Source organism: Monodelphis domestica, chromosome 3 (assembly GCF_027887165.1).
Source record: "Monodelphis domestica isolate mMonDom1 chromosome 3, mMonDom1.pri, whole genome shotgun sequence".
In the NCBI taxonomy this organism is placed as follows: domain Eukaryota; kingdom Metazoa; phylum Chordata; class Mammalia; order Didelphimorphia; family Didelphidae; genus Monodelphis; species Monodelphis domestica.
Genome location: NC_077229.1, coordinates 310,839,009 through 310,861,646, shown reverse-complemented (window position 1 = coordinate 310,861,646; position 22,638 = coordinate 310,839,009). Strand labels below are relative to the sequence as shown.

The 22,638-nt window shown below is 38.4% G+C and overlaps 1 pseudogene; it reads right to left on the bottom strand.

Moving 5' to 3' along the window:
• Positions 1-1,141: 1,141 nt before the first annotated feature.
• Positions 1,142-20,887, bottom strand: LOC100616672 (monocyte to macrophage differentiation factor-like; annotated as a pseudogene).
• Positions 20,888-22,638: the final 1,751 nt, after the last annotated feature.

The window sequence follows — 22,638 nt, the reverse complement described above, 5'->3', positions numbered from 1 at the left end:
AAGATGATTTAAGAAAAAGCTGGAAATATCTGCATGAAATGATGCTGAGCAAAATAAGCAGAACCTGGAGAACATTGTGCATATGAACATCAATATTGTACAATGATCAACTGAAAATTTGGCTACCTTTAGTAATACAATGATCTAGGACAGTGGTGGTGAACCTTTCAGAGACTGAAAGCCCAAACTGCAACCCTGACCCACAGGTGAGCCACCCCCCACCTTAACCTGGACAGGGGAGGGAACAAATGCTCCCATTGGGCTGTTGGGCAGAGGGGTTTGTTTTGTGAGAAATGTTCTCAGGCATGTGTGGAGAAGGGGAGGGGAACAGTCCCCTCTGGAAGGCTTGCCATAGATTTGCCAACATGGATCTTGGGCAATGAAAGACTTATGATGGGAAATGCTATCCACCCACAGAGAAAGAACTGTTGGAGTTGGGTGCGTGTAGATCAAAGCATACTCTCTTTTACATGAGTGTATTTACAGTTTTATTTTGGGGTTTTGTTTTTGTTTAAGTGTGCTCTTACAACATTGACCAATATGGAAGTGTGTTTTGCAAGATAATAAAAAAAAGAAATATTAGTTTGGCTGTTTATTGCACTTTAAGTTCTCCTGCCTATAATCTCCTTTCCCACCTAAAAAAATACTTTTAAATTTATTTTTCAGAACTTTATTTTATTTTTTATTTTTTTCCAATTTTCCTCCAATTATATGTAAAAGTTGTTTTTTTTTTACACATCCATATTACAATTTTATTCAAGACTACAGCAGGATTTTCCATAAGTTTTAGTGGTTTTTGACAGTGCTACTTTTGAACAGAGTAAAGGAACCCACAAAACCAGTAATATATTAAAATAAATGAACACAGGAAGAAATCAGGCATCCAGATGTGTGAGAATCATGCATACAAAAAAGTGGTCTGTGGTTGCTGGGACTGGGGCCTGCTTCAGATCATGTAGTTTTGTTTACCACCTAATACTCTAGAGGTCTTCTACTCATTCTTTCCCACATAATTCACACAAATGTGCAGAGTTTTAAACTTATTAAAATAATGACAATTTATCCTCTTTGAAGCCCACACCAAGAAAAAAATTAAAATTATTTTTTTATTTTATTTTTTAAAAAATATTAGTGAGCCTAAAGTAGGTCATCAACATTAAGTAATTCTCACTCATGGAAAACAGGCAATACCTGGAATCAATGCTGAAGGCAAGAGGTTGTTTCATTATTAAAAATACCAACATGAAATACCAAGTGAAGGAAGCAACAAGAGTATCAATCTTGAGGGCAGCTGAGTAGCTCAGTGGATTGAGAGTCAGGCTTAGAGATGGGAGGCCCTGGGTTCAAAACTGGCCTCAGACACTTCCCAGCTGTGTGACCCTGGGCAAGTCACTTAACCCCCATTGCCTAGCTCTTACCACTCTTCTGCCTTAGAACCAATACACAGTATTGATTCCAAGATGTAAGGTAAGTGTTTAAAAAAAAAAAAGAGTATCAATCTTAATATAAGACATTGATAGGAGATTAAGACAGGATACAATAACATGCTAAACACGCTATCAACATGACATTGACCCAGGAGTGGAAAGATGGGTTCTAGGCTCATGATTTCTAATCCCATAATGTTCAAATACTTTTAATAGGAAAAAAGGGAAAGTGTATTGAAAGACAGGAGTGTGAATGAATTGATGCATCTAATAATACAAAGCAAATTCTCAAATTTCAAATGGGAACAGAGTCAATACTAATAATGCTAAACTACATTGGCTTAGCCAGTGGACACCAATTAGGCAAAAACCAATTTAATTCCATCATAATCTTCAAGGATTTTCAACTGATGGTTAACCCAACCCCATGAATACTGACCTGATATAAAAGTCCCCTATCCATCATCATCATTCAAAGGATCAATCCCTGAAGTAATAATGGTCATAAAGGCAGAGGGAGAATCAAGTCTCCATAAAAGCTAATCAAGTCAAAAGAATTTTTCCAATATTAGGAGGCTACATTAGGTCAAGGGTCTGAAGCAGCATTGAATTAATAGATATAGGTTGGCAGGCAAGTTTTGAATCTGTAGTTTTTAAAAATTGGCAATTATTTGACATGATAAAATTGCTAGAAGAGGTAAAATGTTTATCAGTATGTGGAATGTTGACTGCTGGTTGCAAAGATTTGCAACCCAGATGAATGAATAACTGCATAGATGTCTTATCAATGAAATTCTTTAAAAAATTTACGAAAACCTAAAGTTTTCATTTAAAAATAACCACATTATGCCACAATGAAACATGGCAAAAAAGTAGTCAGAGTTGTATCCATGATTCTTCACAAAGCTAATGGATAAAGTGGTAGAAATCATTTTTTAAAAAGAAAAAAGAATTTTTAAATTGCACTTAAGCACTGACTTACATCTTAATTTAATAATTTAGAAAATCCGTGCAGTAAAATTAATAAGATTAAAATACAAAATTCTCATTTGTAAATATTCATTGGCCATTCTATAGAGTATTTCATGAAGGTGGAATGAAATAGACACTTTATACAGTATCTTTTTTTGCTGAGAGGAGGAACCTGACCAACATAGATCATAATTTCAGTTCACAGTAATTATATTTTTTAAAAAATCTAGCAAAGTCAGTGCAGCTTTTTTTCTTTCTGTGCAGTGGTCTGCTCTCCTCCACTTCCATTCTACAACTGAAGTAATACTCGTTTGGAGACCTAGCACAGGTTTGATCCTAAGTGTCGGATAAAGTCTGTAGGACTTCGGTAAAGGTATTTCCAAAAGGCATAGTAATGTACTACTGCTGCTGTGGCACAAAAAGGTGTCAAATGGCATGGGAGAATGGAATGATGCCATCACTTTTGAAGAACACAACACCTAAGCAATAAATTAAGCCTCCGAAGGCGATTGTAGCCCATCAGTGTTATTCATTGAGGTTACTACCAATGAAGGAGAAAATCCCATTGTTCGATAGAAAAATAGCTCGACCATTTTATACTTTTCATGGTAGAAAAATGCATAAATGGTTCCTCCAGCTGCCCTGAGCCAGTTAAACCAAAGCATATGAAATGCCAGGGGTCTAAGTTCACGGAGATTTAACTATGGCGCATAGGAGGCTGCAATGAAGAAATAGATCACCATTCTAGCGCACATATGAAAACAATGCTCTATTGTCCTTAGGTGACTCTTTTTCCATGAAACAATGTGAGAGAAAGAGATGGGGCCAGAGGGAGGGAGATGGGCCACTGCGGCTGGGGGAGCTGTAAAAGTTTTTAATATTGGTTTTTAAAACCTTGAATTCCAAATTCTTTCCTTCATCCCCACCCCTCACCTCATTGAGAAGGCAAGCAATTTGATGTGGGTTATACATGTGTAGTCATGCATCGCATATTTCCATATTGGTCATGTGAAAAAATGTAGACCAAAAAAAGCCCAAGAAAAATAAAGTATTTTAAAAATAATGCTTTGCTCTTTATTCCACAAATTCTTTCTCCAGAGGTGGATGGCACTTTCGATCATGAGTCCTTCAGAATTGCCTTAGATTGCTGTATTGTTGAAAATAATTAGGCCATTCACAGTTGATTTGGTTACAATATTGTTGTTATTATGTACAATGTTCTCCTGGTTCTGCTCATTTCATTTTGCATCAGATCATATGTCTTTTAGGATTTTTCTGGAAGCAGCCTCCTTGTCATTTCTTATAGCATATTAATATTTCATCGTGATCATATACTACTTTCAGGCATTACCCAATTGAAGGACATCTTCATTTCCAGTTTTGTTTTTTATCATAATTTTGTATAACTAAGTCCTTCCCCCGCTTTTTAAAACTTTTTTGGGATAAAGACCTAGTAGTTGTATTGCTGGATCAAAGAGTATGCACAGTTTTATAGTCTTTAAAGTATCATTCCAAATTGCTCTCCAGAATATTTGGATTGGTTTACAACTCCACCAACAGTGCATTAGTGTCCCAATTTCCCCACATCTCCTGCAACATTTGTCATTTCCTTTTCTGTCATATTAGCCAATCTGACAGGTGTGATATGGTACCTCAGAGTTGTTTAAATCAATAGTGATTTAGAGCAAGTTTTCATATGACTATTGATACCTTTAATGTCTTCCTCTGAAAAAGGCCTGTTCATATCCTTTGACTATTTATCAAAGGGGGAATGACTTATATTCATATAAATTCTTCTCAGTTCTTTATATATTTTTGAAATGAAGCCTTCATCAGAGAAACTTGCGGTAGGATGTTTCCCAGTTTTCTGTTTTCCTTCTCATCATGGCTACATTGGTTTTGTTTGTGCAAACCCTTTTTATTTTAATGTAATTGAAAGTATCCATTTTATATCTTGTAATACTCTTTATCTCTTGTTTGGAACTTTAATCATTTTAATTACACATTTCTGATCCTCTTCACTGACATGACCAGAAAAAGTTGCTACCTTTGCTCTCCTGTTCTGTGAAAATGTTAAATATGTCACCCCAAAGGCATAATCATTTATGCTTCTCTGCACCTTGGAATCTTACAGGAGACAGAAATCTAAGTATAGAGAATCTTTCTGCTGAGGTACAATCTTTCCACAGAGATTGCCAACACTGGGACAATTTCCAGTCAGTCCTGGGGCCAGCCTAGCCAAGACAGATTTGATGATGGATGTGACATGACACAGGTGTGGTATATGGAGCTTGAAGGAGAAAGCAGCAGAGACAAGGTAATAAGAACAAGAAGGAGTTCTAGTTAGGGAGATTTAGTCTTCTATATAATAAGACAGGCTTTGATAATTTATGTAGATATCTGGCTATGTGCTTTCCTGGGGCCAGACTTGACAGTGTCCTTTCTTTTAGTCTATGGCATGTAGGTGGTACAATGGTTGGAGCTCTGGGCATGAAGTCAGGAAGAACTGAGTTCAGATCTAGTTTCAGACATTTACTAGTTTCACGTCCTTCATTAAGTGATTTAACATATTTGTCTCAGTTTCCCCAACTATAAAATGGTGGAAATAATAGCATTTACCTCCCTGGGTTGTTGTGATGATCAAATGAGATAATATTTGGAGGTGCTTATCAGTGGGTCTGGCACATAATAAGTATATAAATGCTATTATTATTATTTTAAATTTCCCTCTCTGGAGAATGACTTCTCTCTGGGGTCACAGCAGCTGATTCCAGATCTTCTAGCATCAGTGTAAACAATAATGACCTCAACAGAGAACACTATCACCTTGCCTAGTACTTAATTCCCCTCCAACATGACTTTGATCACCCCATAAATGTTAGGTCATTCAGATTCAAAGGCTCATAGGAAGGCTACTGAGAAATGGAACAGTGAGTACAATTGTTCCTCTTGGACAGTAAAAAAGAGTGGGGCCACAGGTCAAAACAGCATCCCATACTGTTTTGTACTGAACTTGTACAGAGGAAAGCTTGGGTTCAAATTTCATCTTAAACCTGTGAAGATGGAATCAACTCTTCCCTGCTCATTTTTAGATTTAATCACCAAAAGTGTATATATTCCACTTATCCTTAAGTAAGGGAGGTCTGCGACCCACATGTGCTATATAGTGAGTGATGAATTAGAAACCCACTGACTGCCCCCTGGGCAGTCCTAAGCAAAACTATAGCTACAATTGGTCCATGTAAAGTGGAAGGAAGACATCACAGGAAGTGAATAAAGGAAGGGTCTTTAAAAGTGGCAAGAACTTCCTGTGAGCAGCTCTTTTGCCTTGGAACTTGACCTTGAAGGAACTCTGGCTTGGAACCTCAGACTGCTCTTCGATTTTCCCTTACCACATGGGTAAGTGAAAATAACTGACTCCCTTTCCTGGCTTTTCTGGAGGCATTAGCTTCCAGAGAGGCCCCTTGTCTTGGAGGAAGCCTAGTGGTTAAAACTGTTGTTTCATTTACCTATGGGCCCCCTTTGCTGGGGCCTCTGAAGTCCTGCCTGGTTCTGACTGGGCTGAAGTAAATATCTACTCTCTCTCATTTCCTTATTTTCACTTGTCAACATGGAATCTAGGAATCCCAAACTTGTTACCTAGTGAGATCTGATGAAATCCAATTTTCAGGACTAGCTTGTAGATTAGAGACCTCAAAGCTTGTACTTGTTCCCTGTTCCCATGGGAATCTACCCTGAAGAGAAATGACAATACTGGTTGGGTGAGATAAGCTTATGCTAAGGACCCTCTTTGTTTTAGGTAGCATCCCCTATTGTATTAGAACCTTTCTCAGGAAGATCCACACCTGGGCAGGAACCATCCTTTAGTATCCATTGTAAGCAGCCCCTTCTCTTGCACCCTAGCCTCTAGCTATGATTCTTTTCCCTAGCTTGATTGTATCTTGTCAGCATAGTTGGAACACTCCCATTTTCCTTGTAGCCATAGTAATGTCAATGATCTTTCCCTGCCCCCTGGATTTCCAAAAGGGTATATAGGCTCTCCAAGTTCTTTGCTCCCTGGAGTCCATCCTGAGTTGGTGGCACTCCCAGGGGCTAGTGACCAGGGCGGCTTGACTCTGTGCAGTCATGGGAAGCAGCTCTGTTGTCGTATTAGTAGCACTAACCCCTTTTCCCTTGATTAAAGAGTGATTTTGACTATTGAATAGTTCTATGTTTTTTCTAGTTGACACACTCTTTCCCTCTATTTTGTAAATAAATTGCTATAAAGTTATTCTGACTTGAGTAATACTTTCTGGTGACCCCACTCTCATAAATTTAGCGCAAACCTTAAATTTTAACCCTTTCAGACCTTATGAGTGTGACGATGAGCAAGTAAGTTAGTTTACTTCTCTAGATATGTTTCCAATTATAAAAAACATGAGCAATAACAAAGTGAGAGAGCCATTAGAGCTAACTAGGATAGAGTAACCAAGGTTTTGTACCAGGGTGAGTATTTTCTAGGGACAGAACAAGTAAAGGATCATTAACAGTATTATATTTTTCTAAAGAGGCAGTTTCCTTTGTGCTGACAGTGGTAAACCTTTAGGAATTGCCTTAGATTAGAACATGATTTGTTGCCCATGAGGGGTGGCGTAGCTATTGGACAGTTCAGGAAATTGTGTCAGAGGAGAGGAAGCTCAGCCCATGATCAGCCCATGATCAGTCCATGGTGGGGGTAGTGGTGGTGGTGGGACTGAAATTGTGCAAGGTGGGGGAAGAAAGATAATACTTCAGTCTATAATGGAAAGACGTGCTTTCTTAGATATGTTTCTGTCTCTCTGGTCCTAGATGTTTTCTTTCCCTGGAAGCCTTAACTTCCTCAGCTTTACAGACTTTCCTGGAGTTTATTTGTTTGGAGGAAGATTGATAATACTGAAAGTGTGGTAAACCGTTCTATGTGTTGAGAACAAGACACTTCAGGGCCCCTTGTCCTTTGGAGTCCTTTGGGGGGACTAAGGTTAGAGAGTAGGGAAATGCTTTCCTTGATCTAGGGCTCTCTGCTTGGAGATGCCTCTCAGAACAATGTATCTGGAAGAGGGAAAAGAGCAATATGCACGCTTCAGGTAGAATACGATAGGGGAGGGAGACAGCTTTTACTGGTAGGTCATGCCTTTCTGGAATTATGTCTGTCTCTCTTCTTTCTCTCTCTTTATATTTTTGGAAATTTTATTTATGTAGATTTTTGAGATTTTATTGCAGTGTAGAGCTCAGGACAAGGGGTGAACTTGAACTGTCTGCTTTCTCTCATATGAGACCAGGGGCCACTATTTTGGAAAGGCTCCTGCCTGGAAGATATGCCAAATTTCACTCCATAGCTGAAGTGATGAACTAGGAGTTAGGAATCTTGGGTTTTGGTACAACGTGGGTCTCTGTTCCCTTCTTTCTAAAATGAAATTAGATCAGGTATACTCTAAGATCCCTTCCAGCTCTGACAGTGGGTGTCTCTCAAATTTGGACTCTATCCTACTTCACTTCTGCTTGGCCTCTATTTCAATAATCATTCAATGAACATTCCTTTGTGACTAAGGATAAGTGATGGTTCACTGGGGCCTCAGTGTCCATCTTTGTTAAAATAAAGGATTTAATAAAAGTAGATGATACCCAAACTTCCTTCTGGCTCTAACATGATGCTTTGAGGGCTTTTTATATTTGTTTGGGGTTATTTTTTTTTTTTGAGGTGAGAATACTACATGGTTTCTTTAATGCCCCTATCCAAAAGCTTTCTGGGTAGAGGCAGGGCAGGGAATGGTCTCTCCATAAACCACCTTTTGGTGTTAAATGTTTTGGTATCTGTTTCTCCACAGGGGTCAGTGTCTACTACCCTTTCAATTGAGTATACTTTTTTTGTGCTATTTGCCCCAGGTATTGTTTGTAGGTGCCTGTCTTGGGTACAAAAAAGGTCTAGTTATTATATTTCCTGTAGTGCCCTTTGCATATGGTTGTTATGAAGCTCAAATGGGATATTGTATATAAAATATTTTGTCAACTTTAATGTACTATATAAATAATATGATAAATATAAGTTCTTATCATTGTTTTTTATTGCAGATTAGTATTATCAGAGTTTAGTTTGGAACATAGAACAGATGTGGACTGAGTGGATATGCATATGCTAGATGTCTTCAAAGGCTAGTGGAGACTTGGTTTTAGCATAAACTGATATTCATCTGACAAACATGCAGAAATGGGGATGGGAAAGGGAGCAACCCCAAACCATGAAAAGCCTAAGCCATGAGCCAACACTAATATTTCCTGGATTCTTTCCACCTGGACTCAGGGCATGATAAAGCAATGACCACAAGGGCTGAAAAGACAATGTCTTGCTATGTTAGATGGTATATCCCAAGTGCCATTTGTATTCCATTTATTTCATGAAAGTGCCTTTCAGGCATTGCTCTTTCATATGGAGCAGTTTGTTAATGAGCAATATTTGTACCTGTGCATCTAGACTATTTTGTGAGTCCTCTAATGTCATATGTATGGATGTACATTCCTAAATAGTTAGCCTTAGCCCCTTAACATCATTTGAATGATTTTAGTGCTGTGTTTATTACAGACTAGTACAATTAAAGTCTATAAAAACAAATAAGCTATGAAAAAAAGTTCAAAATCATTGATAATTAGAAAAATACAAATAAATGTGAGCTACTACATTATATCCATCAGATTTACTAAGTTGACAAAAAAGGAAAACAACAAATGTTTAGGGGCTCTGGGAAAACATGTGCTTTAATGATCTGCTGTTATTATTGTGAATTAGTCTAACCATTTTGTAAAGCAATTTGGAACTATGTCCAAAAAGCCATGCCCTTTGACCTAGCCATATCACTACTAGGTCAAAGAGATCTGGTTGACCACTATAACATCAAAGAAAGAGGAAAAGGCTGCATATCTTAAAAATATATATCAACTCATTTTGGGGGGGTATTGGTAAAGAATTGGAAATTGTGAGGATATTCAGCATTTGTGAAATGGCTAAACATTTTATGATACATGAATGCAATGGACTTATATTGTGCTTTAAGGAACTAGGAAGAGGATGGTGTCAGAAAAATCTGGGAAGGCTTGTATGAAGTGATTCAAAGTAAAGTGAGCAGAAGCAAAAATGCAATTTAAACAATTTTTACAATGTTGTAAAGATAATCAACTTACCACATTTAGATAGATAATAACTAACCACATTTCTAAAGGGCTCCCAAAGAAACATGATATTCACCTTCAGATATAGAACTGATGGTCTCAGAGGACAAATGGAAGCATATTTCTGTCTGTTTCTTTTTTTGGAGAGCGCTAATGTAGGAATCTATTTTGTACTATATGTATTTGTAATAGGTTTTGGGTTTTTTTGCCTTCTTAATTAGTAGAAGAGGGGGAAGAATGAGGGAAAGGATTTAGAACTGAAAATAAAATTGAACTTAAAAAATAAATGAGCCATTTTCATCAGGTTAAAATGTTTTATTTAGAATAAAAACAAATGGGATAGACCTGGCAAAGTTAATAAGATTATGAATTGACTCACATAGTAACTTTCCTTTTTGAAGTATTGTTATCTAAAATGAAGAAACTGGGAACAAATCCAGAATTTACTGCTACCTAAATTTTTATGTATGAAAAACATCAATAAAAATGCCAGTAAGATTTTATCATAATCATATAAAATAAAAAGTAAAAAAATCCCTAAAATGCAACAATGAAGAAGAATGACATAGTGAGAGAAATTTTGAGTGTTTAGAGAAATGAATTCTTTGTTGGTTTCTATTTGTGGGAGTTCAATCTTAATTTTCTGAATATTTCTTTAAATCTTATGTTTTTCATTTGTAGCAAACATGGAGCTGTGCCTGAGCAATTTAGTCAAACAATTGGTTGGACTTTTTTCCCCTTAATTGGGTAAGTGCTCAACCAAATTAAATATTAGAGGGTGGGGTCTTGAATAGAATAAGTAAGGGTCATTATGTAGGCATGTCCATATTTGGCAAACAGAAGTTAGGAGTGCTGGAATAGTGCTGATCCTAAGCAAAATTGTTAAGTAATGTTTGGCTTATGTGCCTCTAGGCTACATTTTCTAGCTAATTCTTTCTTTTAATAGTGTTCATTCCTTCTCTATTCAAAGACTCAGTGTTTTACCTCATCTCAAAACTCCTATAAAAGTAACTAATTTATTAACTTTAGGTGCAAATGTCTGATTAGATCTTAAAATGTTACCTTTTCTACAGGGATTTGTATTTTAACCAGACAAGAAGCAGACAGATTAAAGAGAATTCATATACTACTGAGGCATCTGAGACCTCACAGAGAAGATGGGAGGAATTATTTGGGGGTGGGACCCATCTTGTACCCCTTGATATCATATCACCATTCCTATCAGTTGAGGAAATTAATTAAAGAAGTCAGCATAAACAATTTCCTGTTTTTCCAAGCACAGGTTCTTCTCAACATAAACAGAAGTGAAGATAGGCTAGAATTATTGGGACATGGCAGTTAACTAATGCAATCAATGGAGTTAACTCTAGGCAACAGCCTGGGCAAATTGTCATACAGGCTTATTTATAACAATAAAGCAAAGAAGTCTCAGATTCTGAAGTATGGAAGAAAGTGCAAGTTTCTTGAATATTATAACCCTCATAAGGCACATGGAGAGAAAATGAGATGGAATAAAGGGAATATTAACGTTAAAAAAATGAAACAGAAAGAAGGATCCTTAGCATTTTAGTGAGGAGTTATTTTTCCTTTGTTCAAATTGAGATCACTTGAGACAGGATGAGAGAGAAAAGAGGGTGAAGCCAAAGGCTGCTGATAAGTTTGGAAGGTAGGGTATGTGAGGATAGACATAATAACAAACTGTAGTCATTGATGGGTTGATGTCATCTTGGAAATCCATCTCTACTGGAGCACCCCATTTATCTGCCCTGTTTTATTATACATTTTTAAGTTAATTTGGATGGAGGCTTAGGTGGCATGACTATCTGATTTGCAAATGATACAGAGCTGGAAGGGATTGCTAACCCAATAGATGACAGAAGCCAAAACCTTGAGAAGCTATAGTGATGACATTTAATAAGATGAAATTAAGTAGGAATAAACAGAGAGTTCTGTATTTGAGCTTTGTTATGCAATGGCTTGGATGGAAAAAAAATCTTTGGGATTTAGTGGCCTGCCAGTTTATAAGCCATCAGTCACCTCCATTGTTGCCATGTTAGTATTGTGACATATAATCCAGAAAAGTAAATATTGTGTTCAGTTCTTGATGCCACATTTTATGAAGGATATTGTTTTTTCTTTCTTTCTTAATTTTTAAAATTTTTATTGATTAATTTACAATATTTTCCCATGGTTACATGATTCATATCCTTTCCCTCCCCTCCTCTCTCCCACCTCCCGGTGCTGATGAACAATTCCACTGGGTTTTACATGTATCATTGATCAAAACCTATTTCCATATTATTAATATTTGCAATAGTGATCATTTAAAGTCAACATCCCCAATCATATACCCATTGAACCATGTGATCAATCATATGTTTTTCTTCTGCATTTCTACTCCCACAGTTCTTTCTCTGGATGTGGATAGCATTCTTTATGAAGGATACTGTTAAATTAGAGCATATCCAGACAGAAAAGGGCAATCAGGATAAAGAACCTGGATAGGATGCCATGACAAAACATTTCTTCTGGAAAAGAGACAATTTAGGGAGAATATGGTAACTGTTTTTAAGCATTTATTTGCATGAGGGATTAGATTGTTTCTTCTTGGCCTCAGCTGGTAGAATAAAGCATAAAAGGCAGAAACTAGAGAGGCAGATTTCAACTGAGAGAATTGAAGAGATTAGGAGAAAAAGTGGTCAAATGAGGCAACTGAGTGAGCATTGAAACCATCTTGTAATTCAGTTCTGGAGTTAACGCAGTTCCATTTCTATTCAATTAGGGGTCGGTCTACTCCAATTTCTGACTTTTGAGAAAACTATTTAATTGTGGGAATTAGGAGAAAACCATATTGAACTTAGCCCTCTGTGGTTGGGAACCTCAGCTACCTGAATCTGCTGCTTAGAAACTTTAATCAAAGATCTAGATTATTCTGACCAGAAATCCAGTTCTACACAAAGATTGTACAAGGAGTTTTTTCATAATTATATACCTCAAGTAACCTATATGTCTCACCTGAAAACTGGCCCTTTACTGATCAATCAGCTAATGTTTTCATGTTCTTTTGATTGAACAGGGATACTTGCAGGGATGGGAGGAAGGGTGGGAAAGACACCATTTTTTCTGACTTCAGTGAATTACAACTGTTCATTCTCTCCCAACTTGGAAAATCCCTAATCTTTCCTCAATTAGAAATTAGATTTCCTAATGTTGTATTATTTTCTTTTAATTACTTTACCTTATTTGATTAATTATTTTTAATGTATGAAAATCTGTCTCCCATTGTATTTAGGGTTCAGTGCTAGAGCTGAGGAAGGCTCCTGGTCCCAATTTGATGGGCAATTCACGGGTATGAAATGCTCAGGTCAAATCTTGTTTCCTCAGTCATTTTATCTTTCACCTGTCACACAACTAAAGGTAAGGAAAAACTTTGTAACATTAGAGTTGTCTAAAATATAACAGGCCTCTTCTTAAGAGGTCCTAGAGTTTTTCAGACAGACTTTAGAGTTGGATTATATAAAATAATGTAAGAATTGGATTAACCACAGAGTCCCAGTGTGATTAAAAGAAAATAAGGGTCTCTAAGCAGCAGGTAGAGGTGGATGTTTTTGCCTACCACACACTGTTGACACATGGTGGATTGTCAGTCCATTTAATCTCCCAGAACTTTTTAAAATTGTAGTCAAACTACCCCTTCACTAGTCTGTACTTGTGAAGTTGATTTTCTAAACCCAAGGGTAAAATTTCACATATATTGCTATTAGAGTTTGTCTTACTAAATTTAGCTCAATGCTATGACTTGTCAACATTTCTTTGTATTCTGATTCTATAAACAAGCATTCTAATGTTATAAAATTGATGAGAATGGCTTCTATTCCTTTACCTAAATAAATGATAAGACATTAAACAGTACAAGGGCATCTACATATCCTGGGGTAGTTGAGTGGTGCTACTACATTGTCATCTAACCATTACTGACTACACATAATTAAATCCAGCTATTCAATTAGTTTCCAATTCATCTATGTATTATTGACTAGTCTAATTCTTGTCATTGCGCTCCACAAGTTTAATTGATGAGTCTCTCCTATAGCTGACTAATTCATATTGGCTCTACTAAATTCAGTTTTCTCCCCAGCAATCTTCTCTCCAGTTGCTCTGACATACCAGATGTGTTTTCTTCCTCCTCTCCATCACTACTTTCTTATCTGGAATGCAATCAAATCAATATTGCCATTACTATTCAAAAGATTATGTCAATCAACTCCCTTATGGCTCCACTCAACATTCTTGTAACTTTCCAAATGAAATGTTAGCCATCACTATCTTAAATGTGTTGTTCCTTCCTGTAAAAAAATAAGTTCCTATGGCAGTGACTTTTCATTTTTCAATTTGTATTTCCAAAGTATAGTGATTAGCACACAATAAATACTTACTAAATATTTTTCCACATCTATTGTCCAAGAATTATACTTTGAAATATTTTATTACATGCTTTGCTAAAATTTAGGCACATTATATCTATGGTATTTCTATGATCCTTCAGTTTAGAAACATAGTAAAAAAAAGGGGGAAATTTAAGTTGGTTTATTATGATCTGTACTTGAAGTAATGTGGATTTTCTGTAATCACTATTTCCTTTCCTGAATAGATGTTAATCATCTGTTTAATAATGTCTTCGAGGATTTTCTCTAGTACACTGACCTAAGTTTGTAGACTGTTCATTTACTTTTTTTGAAAATTGAAATATTTGCTTTCCCTGCAGTAGTGTTACCTTTCCTGTTTTTCATGACTTGCATTCAGGTATCCCTGAATCCATTTTAACTCTTATGCTTCAAAACAACCTCCTTAAGGTATTTCAAAAGTTGCACACATCCATTATGTGTGCTGCATCTAAATTTAGGTTTACAAATAACTCACTATAACCCATTTTACCTTCTTTTTGCTAAGAGTGCTTATTTCTTGCCAGATTACTGTGCTATGGCGGCAGAGCCATAGGGATCACAGATTTCTAATAATCAGGATTTTTTTTGCTACATTTCTGACTTTTGCATATACCTTTTCATTATAATAAATGTGTGAAACAGTAAGCATGATATAAATACCCTCAAAGTGAAAAATAAAAACAGAATCCTGTGAAATTTTAATGCTGCAATACTTGGGAAAAATTCCTGCTTAGTTTTGTTAGATGAAAATCGTTCCTAGTGTTGGTAGGTTGAAGATTGCTGCAATGAATATCTAAATACAATCCATGGTGTATACCAATAACTGATTATAGCTCAGTATGATCTGCCAGCATATAAATAGGCTGATCTTTTGATGAAGTCAGCACTGCAGGCGGATCCAAGAAGAGTTGTAAAACACTTAGGACTGAACTGCAGAGATGACATCATATATGAATATATGATAGTTTATAGATATTGCCCCCAAATTTATCAAGAACTCTTGCAACAGATAGAATATTGAAAAACTTGCTATATCAAAGACATGATCAGCAACTGTTAGGTCTTAAACCAATAATATTTATTGTAATTATTACTGTCCTTGATTTCTTTGCCAGTAAGGTAGTTAGGAAAAACTATTGGGTTTTCTAAAGCTTGGTTTTACTAATCATATGCCTGCAGAATTTTATTTCAATAGGTTTAGGTAGAAATGATTACAGTATTAAATGGAAAAAAGTCATGGGCAGTGGGAAATGAGTCAAGTAGTATTCATCAACAATTAAGGATAATTAAAACTTTATAAATATTTCAGTGTTGTTAATTTGGTAATTTACCTAGCAGATTTTGGTGGGCAGTAATTCAATAGATTTTTGCATTGCTATACTAGGGAAATTTAGAATAGTCTAGAAACTAGCGTCAAGATACTTTTTTGATGTGTGGAAAAGGACTATGGTAATTGCTTCTACTAAAGATCTGGGAATAATTTTATTAGGGTACAATACACTGAGAGAGAGATTGATGGATTGCTAGACACAGAATTAGGAAGACCAGGCCACAAATCTTACCTCTGGAAGTAGTTATATGACCTGGGACAAGTACTTAACCTCTGTATATTTCATGCAATTCCCTAGGATTCATCTCCTAAATAAGTCATAGATAGTTGTGATCTAGAGATTTACTGTGTCTTTGAAAAATGCAGTATGATTGAAGTCTGTTTTTTCCATTGCCCAAATTAACCTGAAATCTCTCAATATTTTTACTCATTTCCTAATTACTTCTTTTTTAATTATATTGTTATTTAGGTTTAGTATAATTATTTTCACATTCGTTTTTGAATATTCCAACCAACATTTTCTCACTAAGGTAGTGGTAGTCTCTTGGTGACCGAGAATGACTATTATCTTTGTGCATTATCATCAATTGATGTACCCTCATGTGGCTTTGAAGTCCAAAGACTGAGGCGCAGAGTTTGTGGTACATGGGGCATGGGACACCAGTTGTTACGTGTAAATCTTGAAATTTCTCAGACTTGTGAATGTTAAAAATTTCCACATTGAGGAATCCTCCATTAGAACAAATTCCCTACTGAAAACATTGCCCATTTTGATGTGAGAACTCGCCAGGATCAGAAATGGGAGGACCTCTACTCCACCTGTACTTAAGACTGCTTTAGGGGAGAAAACTCCTTGCTAAACAATGAAAGTATTTGGACCCATGCTTATGATGAGGCAGGGAGTTCTTAGAGCCATGCCTGTTTTTAGAATTGATACAATGCGATGCTAGGTACCTAAAAGGGTCGGGCAGGTTTTCTCTTGATGGGATTAGTCGACACAGCAGTGTTTTCTCTGGTTCAGACTTACTGAGGGGATTAGTCGACTTAGCTGGAATTCAGAGGGCTGTCTTTTAGAAAACATCTATGGTGATTGGTAGATGGAAGAACTTAGGGGAGGTGACATAGGAAAAAACCTCCTATATAAGAAAAGGAATCTCTTGAGCAAGAGATCCTTGGATCCTTGGAGGTAGATCCTTGGAGATAGATCCTTTTGGAGGAGGCCCTTTGAAGATCTCTTGAGAAGTCCCTTGGGAGGCTGACTCTGGCTGGAACTCCCTCTGGGGAGACTCTGTTTCCCAGACACCCTTGCTTAAGAAAAATCTTGTGGTGAGTGATAAAAGACTGATTGATTCTCTCTCTCTTAAGATTCAGGTCTAGGCCATGATGCCTTAAGGCCCTTCATACTTATACTTTTCTCTCTCTCTCTCTCTCTCTCTCTCTCTTTCTTTGATTACTCATTGTATTATTAATTAAATTCTCTATAAAACCCAGTTGACTTGGGCATATTCATAATTTGGGAATATATTCCCTGGCGACCATCTTATATTTGATTTAAAAACCAAGACACTGTAGTGAAACATATTTCCTGCGGTCACAATTTACTCACCCTCTCTTATATCTATCACAATTTATATCTTCCACCATTTGAACTCACTACAGTTTACAACATCAACCACTTTAATTATTACAGTTTATGGCTTCAACTCTTTTAAATGCCACAGTTTATGGCAGACAACTATTTTAAATCTTACATATGGGAGGTGTGGTTGTGGCCTTCTGTCGGCGTTCACACGCAGCGGCAAGACGTCGACGTTGTTCATCTTCAAAGGTGGCGGCGGCATGGTTAATGTGGGTTCGCCAGCTGCTTCTGACAGAGGCAGCAAGTTCTAGTTGCTTTGCTGTAATGCCAGCCCACTTCAAGTTGGACTTTAGCTGATCCCTTGTTTCCTGAGTCCAGCTGACAGTTCACAATAGAATACCTGTCTTGGTATTCACTGTGAGTCCATGCGGATGACGTGTCCAGACCATTGTAGCTGGGACCATTACTTCGATGCTGGTGGAGTTGTCTCTGTCGAGGACTTCCTGATTGATGATTTGGTCCTGCCATCGGATCCTCATGATTGACAGGAGGGAGCTTTGGTGGAATTGCTCCAACTGTTTCATGTGCTTCTGGTACAGTGTCCATGTCTCACAACTGTACAGGAGCAAGCTGAGGACCACTGCGTTATATACTTTGAGCTTCATCGCAGTGCTTACACTGCTGTGTTGGAGGACTTTGCAGCGCAGCCGCCCGAGTGCCTGGCTGGCCTTTTGGATCCTGGCATTGATCTCATGGTCTAGGGACTCGTCGTTGGCGATGGTGCTGCCCAGGTACTTGAAAGTATTGACATTAGAAAGCTGCGTACCCTCGATTGTAATGCACGGCTGGTTAGTTGGCCTCCCTGGTGAGGGTTGGAACAGCACCTCTGTTTTGCTGAGGCTGATAGTCAGGTCAAACAGTTTTGTTGCGGTGGAGAACCTGTCCATAGTGGTTTGGAGATGATTTTCTTGGTGGGCCAGGAGAGCACAGTCATCTGCAAAGAGAGCTTCCAGGATGAGTCTCTCTGTTGTCTTTGTTTTTGCAGTCAGGCGGTGAAGGTTGAATAGTGAGCCATCTAGCCGATATTTGATGTAGGCGCCCAGGTCTAGATCCATCACAGCATGTCGTAATACTTAGGTGAAAAATAGGTTGAATAGTACCGGAGTGAGGATACAGCCTTGTTTCACGCCATTGGAGATGTTGAAGTGATCGGAAGTCTCTCCACCAGATAGGACTTCCCCTGTCATGTCGACATGAAAGAGCTGGATCAGTTTGACGAATTTTGCTGGGCAATCGAGCTTGCTGAGGATCACCCACAATGTGTCCCTGTTCACTGTGTCAAACGCCTTTGTCAGGTCTATGAATACAATGTAGAGACTCAGGTTCTGCTCAAGGCATTTTTCCTGCATTTGCCTCGCTGTGAAGACCATGTTAATGGTGCTGCAATCTGGTCAGAAGCCACATTGTGATTCAGGCAGGTTCTGCTCTGAAACAGATGACAGGAGTCTGTTGAATATAACATAGGCGAGGATCTTTCCAGCAGTGGAGAGTAGTGAGATGCCTCTATAGTTGTCACAGGCTGCTTGTGAGCCTTTGTTCTTATATAGGGCTACGATGGAGGCATCTCTGAGTTCTGGGGGCATGTCTTCCTCTTCCCATATGCTGGTCAGCACTATGTGGAATGCCTGGAGCGCCTTTCCATTTAAGGCCTTGTACACCTCGGTTGGGATCCCGTCTTTACCAGGTGCCTTGCCTGCATTCATTTGTTTAATGGCTTTTTGGACTTCCTCTATTGAAGGAGGGACGTCAAGTTGTTCAATGGTGTGGTTTTGGGGGATCTGGTCAAGGGAGCTTTGGTCGACTGAAGAGGGTCAGTTGAGAAGCTGACTGAAGTGTTCTTTCCACCTGTTGCTGATGCCTTTTTTATCTTTTATGAGAGTGTCACCATCAGAGGATAGCAAGGGAGTGGTGGTGGGTTTTAATGGCCCATAGACAATCTTGAGTGCACTGAAAAATTGTTTGTAGTTTTTTGTATCAGCAAAACTCTGGATTTCTTCTGCCTTTTTCCCCCACCATTGGTCTTGCATCTTCCTGATCTCATGCTGTGCCGTGGCTTGGAGAGACTTGAATCTGTCCTTTTTAGGAGCAGAGTTTGGGTTATTTTGCCACTCCATAAAGGCTTTGTTCTTTTTGCTCAATAGGTCTTTTTGTTGAACCAGTCCTGGTGGTTATGCTGTTTTGGGCCTAGGACTGCCTTTGATGTTTCCTTCACTGCGTCTCTGAACTGGTTCCATTTCTCAGTTGAGCTTCCAGTGAGTGGTTCCTTGGCAGACAGCTTGTTGTCCAGGCAGGACTGGAATGTTTGCAAATAAGATGGATCTCTAAGACGACTCACGTTGTAAAATGCGCGAACTGTCTGGGCACGTTTTGGATGGCGAGGTGCAATGCGCATTTGAAGAGTCGCTCTAACCAATCGATGGTCTGTCCAGCATTCAGCTCCTTCATGGCTCTGGTGATCTTTACATCCTGGATGTCTTACCGGCTTACAATGATGTAGTCAATGAGATGCCACTGTTTTGATCGTGGGTGCATCCACGTTGTTTTATATTTGTTCGCCATTCTGAACACAGTGTTTGTGATGGTGAGTTCAAACTCTGAACATTTGCTGAGTAGCAGTAGGCCATTGTTGTTCATTTTGCCCACGCCGTGTTTGCCGAGCACTCCTTTCCATCTTTCATGGTCCTGGCCAACACGGGCGTTGAAGTCTTCCAGTAGTATCAGCTTGTCATTGGTGGGCACTGAGTGCAGGACAGCACTCAGGTCAGAGTAGAACTGCTCGATGGTCTCCTCTGTGCTGGTCAGTGTTGGGGCATATGCGCTGATGATTGTGGCATACCGGTCTTTGCTGAGAGGTAAACGGATCTTCATGAGCCTCTCGCTGATGCCCACAGGCAAGTCTGGCAGCTGTTTGAGCAAACTGGTCTTGATAGCCAGGCCAACACCGTGGATTCTGTCTTTATTTGAGGCTCTACCTTTCCAGAAGAAGGTGTATCCAGTGGTGGGTTCGCTGAGTGATCCCTCTTCTGGTAAGTGTGTTTCGCTTAATGCTGTGATGTCGATGTTATATTGCGCCAGTTCTTTACCGATTAGAGCTGTTCTTCTCTCAGGTCTTGGGGTATTCTCTCTGTCAAATAATGTCCTGATGTTCCATGCTCCTAGTAGGAGTTTCTTTGTATTTTGTTTCTTTTGATTTTGACTGCTTAAAGGGATGACCCGCCAGCCGCGGTGTGCTGACCGGGTGTTTGTTGGGCAGGCAATGTTTGGGACACCTTTTCTCGTCCCCTCCCTTGATTAGGATGAGCAGTGCTGTCCTAGAGAGGGCTGCTCAGTCGCCCAGGATGCTGTCGAACGTCCCTGCTGCCCTACAGAGCCGATTGACCACTGGTCTGTGGGTCGCCTACGTGCAGGATCGTGACTACAACTGCCAGTGGTCACCTCCACCTGTTGCGTCGCCACTCCCCCATCGCCGCAGGTCTTGAAGAGGGTGGGCGGGGTCAGGATAGATGAGTGTGCACAAAGATACGTGTGCGTGAAGGAGATTTAAGTGGAAAAGTCGATGCACAGAGACAGTCCCACTCTCTCGGCGTTGGAAGCCTGGGTCCAGTGGCACGAAAAGTTGTTACACCTGGAGACGTCCTCAGCTGCATTGGATGGCCGTATTATCTTTTGTGCTCCAACATGCCCTAAGCACTCCACTGTGCCTTTCTGCGTCGCCATCTCAGCTGTTGAACCTTATTGTTGGTTTCTTCTGCCTGTTCAGCTGAAACAGTCTTCACATGCTGGGTGAGCAAAGCCCTAGTTCACCAGGGGTCGATGACCCGATGGCTACCCTCACAAGGTTTAGCTGGCCTGTCGCCTGGCGAAGTCGTTGCCCGAGGTGTGGCCGCTGCCACATGCCAGCAGCTACTGGGAGCCACAAGGGAGAGCTGGGTATCAGGTGAGGGTCAGAGGCTGGAGAGCTGCCCTAGGAGGGCACCACAAGCCCTCCATACCAGGGATACTATCCCTCCCTAAGCACCCCATACCCCCCTAAGGTATTTCTTAGTATTAGGTAGACTGTTAAAAGCCACTGTTCGTTATTTTAGTTCACATGGCTAGTGACTGGTAAAGTTCTCAGATTCAGATCTTCTTACTCAAGTCTACTTTCTTTCCTCTATATCAGTATTATTTGTGCTACCTACTTCATATGGTTATGGTGAATAAAACATTTTGAAATAGATACTTGTTATATATGCATATTACTTATCTAGAGGATTAAATGAACTGACATATACAAAACATTTTGTAAACCATAAAGCATTATATAATGTTAGCTTTTATATATATTTCAATATCCTTTATTTACCACAATTCTATAATTAGTAGGTAAAGAAAATGTTATTATGAAAATTATGCATTTGATTTTTCCTCTTGTATTAACCACTGGGAGAGGAAAAATTATAATTTTTCTCAGTCTATTCTCAGATAGTTTTTGTTAATCACATGAACATATTTCTAATTACAGTTTACTCTTATACTATATTTAAAGTTACTGTTCCTCAGCAGTGAAGTTTATTCTCACCTTAATGCCAGAATATAATTTAGTCTTTAAATTAAAAAAAATATAATACAAACCCCCAGACTATTTTAGTAAGAGTGACAGATCATTTGCTTTCTTTGCTATACTTTTTGGGGGTCCTACAGTTTTAATTAAAGGAGAAGGAGAGAGCAGGAGGGGAAAAAGAGAGAGAAGCTGAAGAGCTCTTATATTTAAATGTATAAAATTAGGGAATAGCTTGTTAGACGTAGGAGAAATCTGAGAGCTCATCTAGTTCAAAACTCACCTTTTATAGATCTGGTCCATTATCATAAAATCTATTGTATAATGGAACATGGAATTCTGGATGCAGCTATATTCCATCTTGTACCCACTCTACCACAATTTATCCATGATAAAAGGCTTACTATCTTTTAGTTTTAATGATAGAATTTCATATCATAATTAAATTTACCTTTTTACTATTTTTAAGGAAGATCAAGAGTACAAATGAAAGGTATAATTTTCTTTGGAAGTTAGAGCTCAAATAAAAATATTATCCTTATTTTTTAGTGTGGAAAAAAAGTATTAGAAACTATTTTGGAGGGAATTTGGGGGGCAAGAGGAAATTATTACTGTGACAAATTATGCCTAAGGTACCAAAAAGCACTCATTTGCAAATTTCAATGAAGTGTCAGAGATGAGTGGAAACATCTGAGTGGTACATTTGGCCTATTTAAAAAAAAGTCCAATTATCATGAGTATTATAATGATATGCTCCGGATACTACTTGTTTATATTTCTTTTCAGTAGTGCTTTACCTGTTGTTGAGCTCAAACTTACTCAGGTTTTCTGGTAAAAGAGACCATAGACATAGAAATACAATGGCTTCCTAGACAAATCTAAAGACTGGGAAATGTATCTTTCCCAATTCCCACCCATATCCCCCATGATGAAGTAAGATATGTATTTCACATAAACCAATTTTATATTTAATAGTCAATTATATTTTTTTCTACCTCAACACACCTTTCATATCATACTGAAATCTAATTATCTTAGTCACTGAGTCAAGCTACACTTTGGTCAAAAATCTCCAATGATTCCCTATTGCTTCTGATCTACAGTTC